This window comes from Tursiops truncatus, chromosome X (genome assembly GCF_011762595.2).
Source record: "Tursiops truncatus isolate mTurTru1 chromosome X, mTurTru1.mat.Y, whole genome shotgun sequence".
Lineage (NCBI taxonomy): Eukaryota > Metazoa > Chordata > Mammalia > Artiodactyla > Delphinidae > Tursiops > Tursiops truncatus.
The window spans coordinates 27615650-27624742 of record NC_047055.1 but is presented as its reverse complement, the minus strand read 5'-3'; positions in this window follow the sequence as shown (position 1 = coordinate 27624742).

Genomic DNA, 9093 nt, shown 5'->3' with positions numbered 1-9093 from the left:
ATTCTGGACGTTTCATATAAATGGAACTATACAATGTGTGGTCTTTTGTGACTGGCTTCTTTTACTTAGCCTAATATTCTCAAGGCTCATCCATGTAGTAGCATGCATCAGAACTTCATTCCTTTTTATGGCTGAATCATATTCCATTGTATGGGTAAGCCATATTTATTTATTTCACCAGTTGAAGGACATTTCTGTTGTTTCTGCTTTCTGGCTATTATGAATAATGCTGCTATGAACATTCATGTACAAGTTTTTGTGTGGGCATATGTTTTCATTTCTTGGGTAGATACCTAGGAGTGGAATTGCTGGACCATTTGGTAACTCCATATTTAACATTATATGGAACTGTCAAACTGTTTTCCAAAGAGTTTGTACTGTTTTATCTTCCCACAGCAATGTGTGAGGGTTCCAGTGTCTCCACATCCTTGCCAACACACGATATTATTTGTCTTTTTAATTATAGCCATCCTGATAGGGTATTTTTAAAACATTTAACAAACTCTTTTAGGATAGTTTTACATTTACCGAAAATATATAAGAATATTACAGAGAGCTCCTATATACCCTGTACCCAGTTTTTCCTATTGTTAGTATTACTATGGTACATTTATCACAACTAATGAACCAATATCGATACACTATTCATAACTAATGTCCATCTTTTCTTCAGATTTCCTTAGTTTTTACCTAAATGCCCCTTTTTTTCTCCTCCAGGATCCCATCCAGGAGACCACATCATCTTTAGTCATATCTCTTTAGGCTCCTCTTGGCTGTGACCATTTCTTAGACCTCCCTTGTTTTTGACTACCTTGACAGTTCTAAGGAGTCCGGTCAGATATTTTGTAGAATATCCTTCAATTTGAGTTTGTCTGATGCATTTTCCATAGTTATACATCATACCAAGGGTACATGCTATCAACATGATTTATCATTGATGAGGTGAACCTTGACTGCCTGGCTGAGACAGTGTTTGGCTTGTTTCTCTACTGCAACACTACTCTCTTTCTCTCTTTCCAAACTCCACTGTTTATAAGGAAGTCATTATGCACATCCTACACTTAAGGAGTGGGCAGTTATGCTCCACTGGCTTGAGAAAGTATCTACATAAATTATTTGGAATTCTTCTGTACAAGAGATTTGTGTACTCTCCTTTAATTTATTTATTCAATCATTTATTAATATCAGTATGGATTTGTTGATATTTATTTTATATTTTGAATTATAATCCAATGATAATTTTGTTGCTCATATTGTTTCAAATTTGGCCATTGGAAGCTCTTTCAGTTGGCTCCTATATCCCTTTGACATACCTCTATAATTGCAGGCAGTTTATGTTTTTATGTTTGTTCAGTTTTTTATAATTAAAAAAATTTTTATGGTGCTCCCGACTCATTTTATATTTTCCATGCTCCAGTCCTAGAGTCAGCCATTTCTCCATGGAGCCCGGATTCCTTCTATAGGAGAATGGAGGAAAATTTGGTGCTATCTACTAAATGAAATATCCACTTAACCCTCAACTCTGCAATTCTGTTAGGTATGTAGCTTAAAGAAATAATGGCATTTGTTTTGAAAGAGGTATGTGCAAGCAATTTTTTGTGTGTAAGCATTTAAAATGCAGTATTATATGTATTGATAATTCACTTAAATATTTATTGCATGCTTATTATGAGTTCAGCCTATTCTAGGCCTTGGGGATATAGCAGGGAGTCAGATAAAGTCCCTACCTTCTTCTTTTATTTTATTTTTTTTAATAAAATTATTTATTTATTTATTATTTATTTTTGGCTGTGTTGGGTCTTCATTGCTGTATGTGGGCTTTCTCTAGGTGTGGCGAGTGGGGGCTACTCTTTGTTGTGGTGTGTGAGCTTCTCATTGCGGTGGCTTCTCTTGTTGCGGAGCATGGGCTCTAGGCACACGGGCTTCAGTACTTGTGGCTCGCAGGCTCTAGAGCACAGGCTCAGTAGTTATGGTGCACAGGCTTAATTGCTCCGTGGCATGTGGGATCTTCCCAGACCAGGGCTCGAACCCGTGTCCCCTGCATTGGCAAGCAGATTCTTAACCACTGCGCCACCAGGGAAGTCCCAAAGTCCCTACCTTCTTTTTTAAAAAATTTATTTTATTTTAATTTATTTTATTTTTGGCTGCATTGGGTCTTTGTTGCCATGCGTGGGCTTTTCTCTAGTTGCGGCTAGTGGGAGCTACTCTTCATTGTGGTGTGCAGGCTTCTCATTGCGGTGGCTTCTCATGTTGCGGAGCGCGGGCTCTAGGCGTGCAGGTGTCAGTAGTTGTGGCACGTGGGCTCCAGTAGTTGTGGCATGCAGGCTCAATAGTTGTGGCTCACGGGCTCTAGAGCGCAGGCTCAGTAGTTGTGTCCTACAGGCTTAGTTGCTCTGTGGCATGTGAGATCTTCCCGGGCCAGGGATCGAACCCGTGTCCCCTGCATTGGCAGGCGGATTCTTAACCACTGCACCACCAGGGAAGCCCCTACCTTCTTGAAGCTTACTATCTACTGGGGGAAACAGACAATCAACAACAACAAAAATAAATAATTTTAACGTCAGGCAGTCCTGTCACTCAGGGTACTGGCAGAAAAGAGAGGTGCATTCAAACAGAAGGATTGATAAGCATTTAATGAAGGAGTATTTACAAAGTTGTAAACAATAGTAAGTGAAAGGACAAGAAATGATTCAGCAGCCACAGGTGGGAGGGGAATGAGAAGACATTACCATAACTTGGCCCTGAGTCAACCTGGAGAGAAGTATGGCAATAAGAGAGAGTCACCGGACAGGAGCGTCACAGCTGCTGGAAAATCACAGCAGGGAGGGAGCTGGGGAATAAATGCTACAACTCCAGTCTCTCCCACCCTCCTGTCTCTTGAGGGTATCTCTCACAGGCAAAACCAAAGGGGAAACCAGAAGGCAAGGAAGCCTATTATTGCAGATCATAAAGATCTGCTGCAGGGCACAGAGCAGGGTGGAAAGGGGGAGAGTGGATCCGGAGAGGCAAAGTGAGACTATTCAGAGCAGTAGTGATAAGTGCTATGGGGAAAAGTAAAGAAGAGTAAAAGAGAGAGTGTAAAATGGTGCACTATTTTAGATAGTGTTAAGATGAGGTGGCATTTGAATAATGGCGTGAGTGAAGTGAAGGAGGTAGTCATGTGGATATCTAAGAGAAGCACATTCTAGGCAGAGGGCAAAGGTGCCAAGGCCTTGAAGTGTTATTCATACAATGAAATATTATACAACAATCAAGATGAATGAACCACAGCAACATGCAAACATACATGGGTGAATCTTAGAAAAGTAAATATGGAGGGGGAAAACTTAGGTTCCCAAAGAGTACATACAACATACAGCTGTATAAAGTTAAAATACATTATAATAAAAATTATACTTTTAAGAAAGATATATATATATCCATATATGTATGTAGATATGTACATATCTATATATGTATGTGTGTATATATATATGTGTGTGTGCATATATATGTATGACATAAAATTGTATTAAATGGAGCACCACAAAATGATGAACGCAGGATTCAGGATAATGATTCTTTGCCAGGGGGTGGGGGGAGGCAGAGGAATGAGATTAGGGCCATATGGTTAGATTTAGTTATTAGGTTCATGGATACTTATTATGTTATTTAAAAAACTAATTAAAAATGAACCATACTTGTATTAATAAAGAGAATGTGCCATGAATCAAAGATTATGATTAATTTAATTCTATTCATCCAAGAACCAATAAAAAAAATAAGACTCTGAGAAGCAAGGGACCATGCTTGGCATGCTTGTGGAATAGCAGGAAAGCCAATGTGGCTGGAGCAGAGAAAGGGAGAGTAGTAGTAGATGAGGTGGAGGGGTGGATGGGGGCCAGATTGTGTAGAGCCTTCAGGGCAGGATGAGGACCTTGGATCTTATTATAACTGAGATGGGAAGCCACTGGGGGTTTTGCGCAAGGGAGTTACATGATCTGACTTATGTTTTAAAAGGTTCATCCTACCTGCTGTGTAAAAAATAGACTGTAAGGCAGCAGGCATAAGAGTGAAAGCAAGAAGCAAAATAAGTAAGAGACGAGTTTGGTAGTCAAGGTGACAGATGATAGTGAATTTGACTAGAGTCATAGTGTTGGAGGTATGTGAGAAGCGATCAGATTTTGGATATATTTTGAAAGTAAAGGTGATAGTATTTGATGATGGACTAAATGAAGGATGTAAGAGAAAGAGAGGGCTTCAGGGATTTTTGATCCAAGAAAATAGGTGGGTGGGACTCCCATTTATTGAGATGAAGAAGATTGCATGTTGGGGAAAGGGCTGAAATCAAGGATTCTATTTTGGACATGTTTCATTTGCAGTGTCTATTATTCAAGCGGAGATGTCAACTTTGGATAGTTTGAAGTGTAGAGGAGATATCCAGGCTGGAGATTTCAAATTGGAAGTCCATGGTATATAGATGGTATGGAAAGCTATGAACCTGGCTAAGGAGAATCAGGAGAGGTTGGTGTTAAGGAAGTCAAGGTACCAAAGTGTTTCAAGAAGGAGATCATGGTCAACTCAAATACTACTGAGAGTTTGAGTAAAATGAGAACTGAGTATGATTTTTGGTTTTGGCAAGGCGGAGGTCATTATTAACCGAACTGAGTAAAGGGGTGGGGGCGGGTGGTAGATGGCATTTTAAAATACTTATTTATTTATTTATTTTGGCTGCGCCGGGACTTAGTTGCAGCACGCTGGCTTTTCGTTGTGGCATGCGAGATCTTATAAATTTATTTATTTATTTATTTTTGGCTGTGTGGGGTCTTCGTTTCTGTGCGAGGGCTTTCTCTATTTGTGGCAAGCGAGGACCACTCTTCATCGCGGTGCGCGGGCCTCTCACTGTCGCGGCCTCTCTTGTTGCGGAGCACAGGCTCCAGACGCGCAGGCTCAGTAGTTGTGGCTCGCAGGCCCAGTTGCTCTGTGGCATGTGGGATCTTCCCAGACCAGGGCTCGAACCTGTATCCCCTGCATTGGCAGGCAGATTCTCAACCACTGCGCCACCAGGGAAGCCCGTCATGCGGGATCTTTACATGCATGCGGGGATCTAGTTCCCAGACCAGGGATCAAACCTGGGCCCCCTGCATTGGGAGCGTGGAGTCTTACCCACTGGACCACCAGGGAAGTCCTTAGATGGCGTTTTTAAAAGGAGAGACTATGGCAATACCTTACTGAGAAGGTAACATTTGAGCAAAGGTCTGAAGGAGGTGAGGGAATTGGTCATGTGGAGATCTGGGGTAGAGCTTTCCAGGTAGAAGGACCAACCAGTGCAAAGACCCTAAGATGTGGTGTGTTGGAAACTAGCAAGGCAGTCAGTGTGACTGGAGAAGAGTAAGAAAAGGGAAGGAAGAGTAGCAGAAAATGAAATTGAAGAGGTAACAGGAATCTAGACAATTAAAGACCTTGTAAGCTATTGTACAGATATCGGTTTTACTCTAGTTGAGATGGAGAGCTGTTGGAGAGGTATGAGCAGAGAAAAGACTTTACTTTGAATTTCACTTTTAATAGGAAAATCTGGCTTGTGTTGAAAACAGATTGTGGTGCGAGACAGAGGTAAAGGACCAGTTTGGGGGTTATTGAAACAATCCAGGCAGTAGATAATGATGGCTTGAACTAGGATGGTAGCTGTGAAGGTCATGAGAAGTGGTTGAATTTTTGATATATTTTGAAGAATCAATAGGACTTACCAATGACTTGGGGGTGGAGTGTGAGAGGAAGAGGAGTGAAGGAAATTCCTAAGATTTCAGGTCTGAGCACATGAAAGGATGGAGTTGTCAATAACTGACGACTGTGGATAAAATAGGTTTGGGGACAGATGAGTGTATGAGGGGACAGAATGGAGAGAGTCTAGAAGTACAGTTTTAGACATGTGTTTGAGATGCTGGTAGAAGTGGGTAGATGGGGTGGTGGGAGTCTGTGAAAGGTGTTGGGGGTTGAAGGAGAGAAATAGTCATCTAGGGGAGACTGAATGACTTATTCTGAGCTGTCCAATACTTAGCCACTAGCCACATGTGACTACTGAGTACTTGAAATGTGGTTAATATGGCTAAGGAACTGGTTTTTCAAAGTCTATCTAATTTAATTATTTAAATGTAAACATAAGTAGCCACATGTGCTAATGGCTACTGTTTTGGTGAGCACAGATTACAGAATATTTCCATCATTGCAGAGAGTTCTATTGGACAGCACTAGTCTAAGGATATATACTATAATTGCCAGGCAGCATTAAGGGCCCATTTGAGATTAGTGATCATGAATTTAAAATGAAGCTGGTTAGCATGGCTGTGTGTTTTTTGTTTTTTTTTTAATTTATTTATTTTGGTTGCATTGGGTCTTTGTTGCTGCACGGTGTGTGGGCTTCTCACTGCGGTAGCTTCTAGTTGTGGCATGTGGGCTCAGTAGTTGTGGCACACAGGCTTAGTTGCTCTGGGGCATGTGGGATCTTCCCGGACCAGGGCTTGAACCCATGTCCCCTGCATTGGCAGGTGGATTCTTAACCACTGTGCCACCAGGGAAGCCCTGTGTGTGTTTTTTAAAAAAAATTTTAATTGAAGTATAGTTGATTCAGAATGTTGTGTTAGTTTCTGGTGTATAGCAAAGTGACTATATATATATATATATATATATATATATATATATATTCCAGATTCTGGTACTTCATAGCTTGGTAATCTTGGGCAAGCTACTTTACCTCTTTTTTCCTCAGTTTTCTCATCTATAAAATGGAAATAATAATAGTATCTACTTCATAAAGTCACTCTGAGAATTAAATAAGTTAATACATGAAAGCACTCACAACAGTGTCTGACATAGCGTAAGTAGTCAGTAGATGCTAGCTATGATTATGGTCATTATACTTCCATGTTGTTTGAATGTTATACGATGTGGGTGTATTCATGTATTTCCGTTGAAAGAGCTGAGAGGAAGGAGCCAGTAGAGAGGGAGAGGTTGAAGGTATAGGACAGAGGTAATGACAGCTTGAGTAAGGTTACTGAGGACCTGTACATGAAAGGGATCTGGAAGATGGAGGAATTAGACCTAGCTTGGAAGAGGGCTCTCTCTCATTTTAACAGTAGAGGATGGCTCTGAATATATTCCTAGTTTAGTAGTAGTAGGTAGTAGGAAGTTGGTTTCCCATATGGAGACTTCTATCTTATCTTTAAGAGGTGAGTTATTTGGTAGATTGAAGGGGCTGTTGAGGTGTTGGAGTTTTGAGGAAAATGGGCAAACTTTGAAAGAATCACTGGGGAGAATGAGAGAGTGACCTGAAAACATGAAAGGATTTCCCCAGGAATATTGAAGGTCAATTTGAGGCTGGTGACTATGAATTCAGGGTGGTACCTGTTTATTTAACTGTGATTTTTCTCTTGCAGTGCTTAACGACTCTAGGGTGGAGAGGAAAGGCTGTGAACCAGGATCTTCAATGAATGAGTAGAGGACAGCAAAGAGGAAGTCGAGGTGTAACCAGATAGTATGAAACTTGGAGGAAGAAGAATCAGGGTTTTTTTTTTTTTTTTTTTTTTTTTACCTGAGGGTGAAGGAGGAATTGTCTAGAAGTTGTAGTGTGGCTGGAAGAGAGCATCACATCACCTCCTGACTCCCTAGTACATGCAGCGTCTTGGTGTAAATCACTTTCACTTGAAAGGGCTGTAAGGGAAGCTCCAATCTCATGGGAAAGCCAGGAATATCACTGGACATTCAGGGATAAGTTGGAGGATGGGTAGGAGAGTTTGTTAATCATGGAATTGTGTTCCAGGGAGGCATAGCAGAAGCACCTGGAAATTAAGGTAGTAATGAGAGGTCAGGTGGCAGGAGAAGAAGCACAGAGGAATATGGGAATGAGGTTAGAAGAGAGGAATAACAATGACAGCAATAGTAATTTAATAATAACAATACTAATAATTTAACAATGCGTTGCCTGTATTCTCTCATTTAATCCTCATAACAACCTCATAAAGTAGAGCCTTTATTTTGCAGATGAGAAGACAGGCACACGAGTTTAAGTGACTTGCCCAAGGTCACATAATAATAGATTGAACTTGGTGCTTACATATTGCGCGATGACAAAAGAAAATAGGGATGTAAGTGAGGCACAGTGAGTTTGGCTTATCATAAATTTGTCAAGATGGTTACTTCTGACAGTCTTTTGATAAATAGGGGTCTCTCAGCTTTCTCCAAATTTAGCTGTATTTGGGACTAGAGGTTGATGATGCTGTTTGGTTGGTGTTCCTTATATTGCTCTGTATGGAAAGATCCAGGCCGTGGCCAATGCATTTTCTCACCTGTGCTCTGCACAGTGATTGGTGGTGGGGGTAGTGGTGTGATTCTTAGGTATGTCTTGACCTTGTGGGGGATATAAAGTCAGGCTGCAGGTGGCTCTGAAGTATAAGGCTGCGGGGCGGTTTGTGGGAAAAGTGACCTTAATGGAAGACTTCACAGGCTGTAGATTCTGAGAGATGAGAGACCCAGTAGGGGTCTGGCAGTGGCCCAATTCTTTCTTGCAGTGAAAGCACCTCCTCCAGTTGTTCAAAGCTATGGTCCACCTCCTAAAGAAACCATTTTTTACTGGACACTCTGAAGGGTTTTGGTACCATGCTTATTGCTCAAGGAAGCTTATGAAGAAGAAAAGGAGGCCTTACTGTAAACTTCCTTGGGCAGCATTTTAGAGTCTTATGTCAAGATGATCCTATAAAATTGTTTCAAAATTCTAAGACAGCAAATACAATCATTAAATGTTTAATGCTTATTATAGCTAGGTTACTTATTTTAGTAAACTGTATGCTAGACTTGGGTTTTTTGTGTCCTGTGCTGCATGTACATTGATGTCCCTTGTAAAATAAATTGCACAGAACATCTATGCATGAATTCTAGTATAGACAGCATATATATCTAAAACATAAAGGTCCTTTATAACTATTGCATGAATAAATGAAGTTCATTATTTCAATTTTGGAAGAGGTTTATTTTGAGGTATTTCTTCTTTTATGACATATTGTTTGTTGTAGCAGTGATTTATTTGAAGATGAGTTCTGTCAGGAGTAAACACCCAATTAT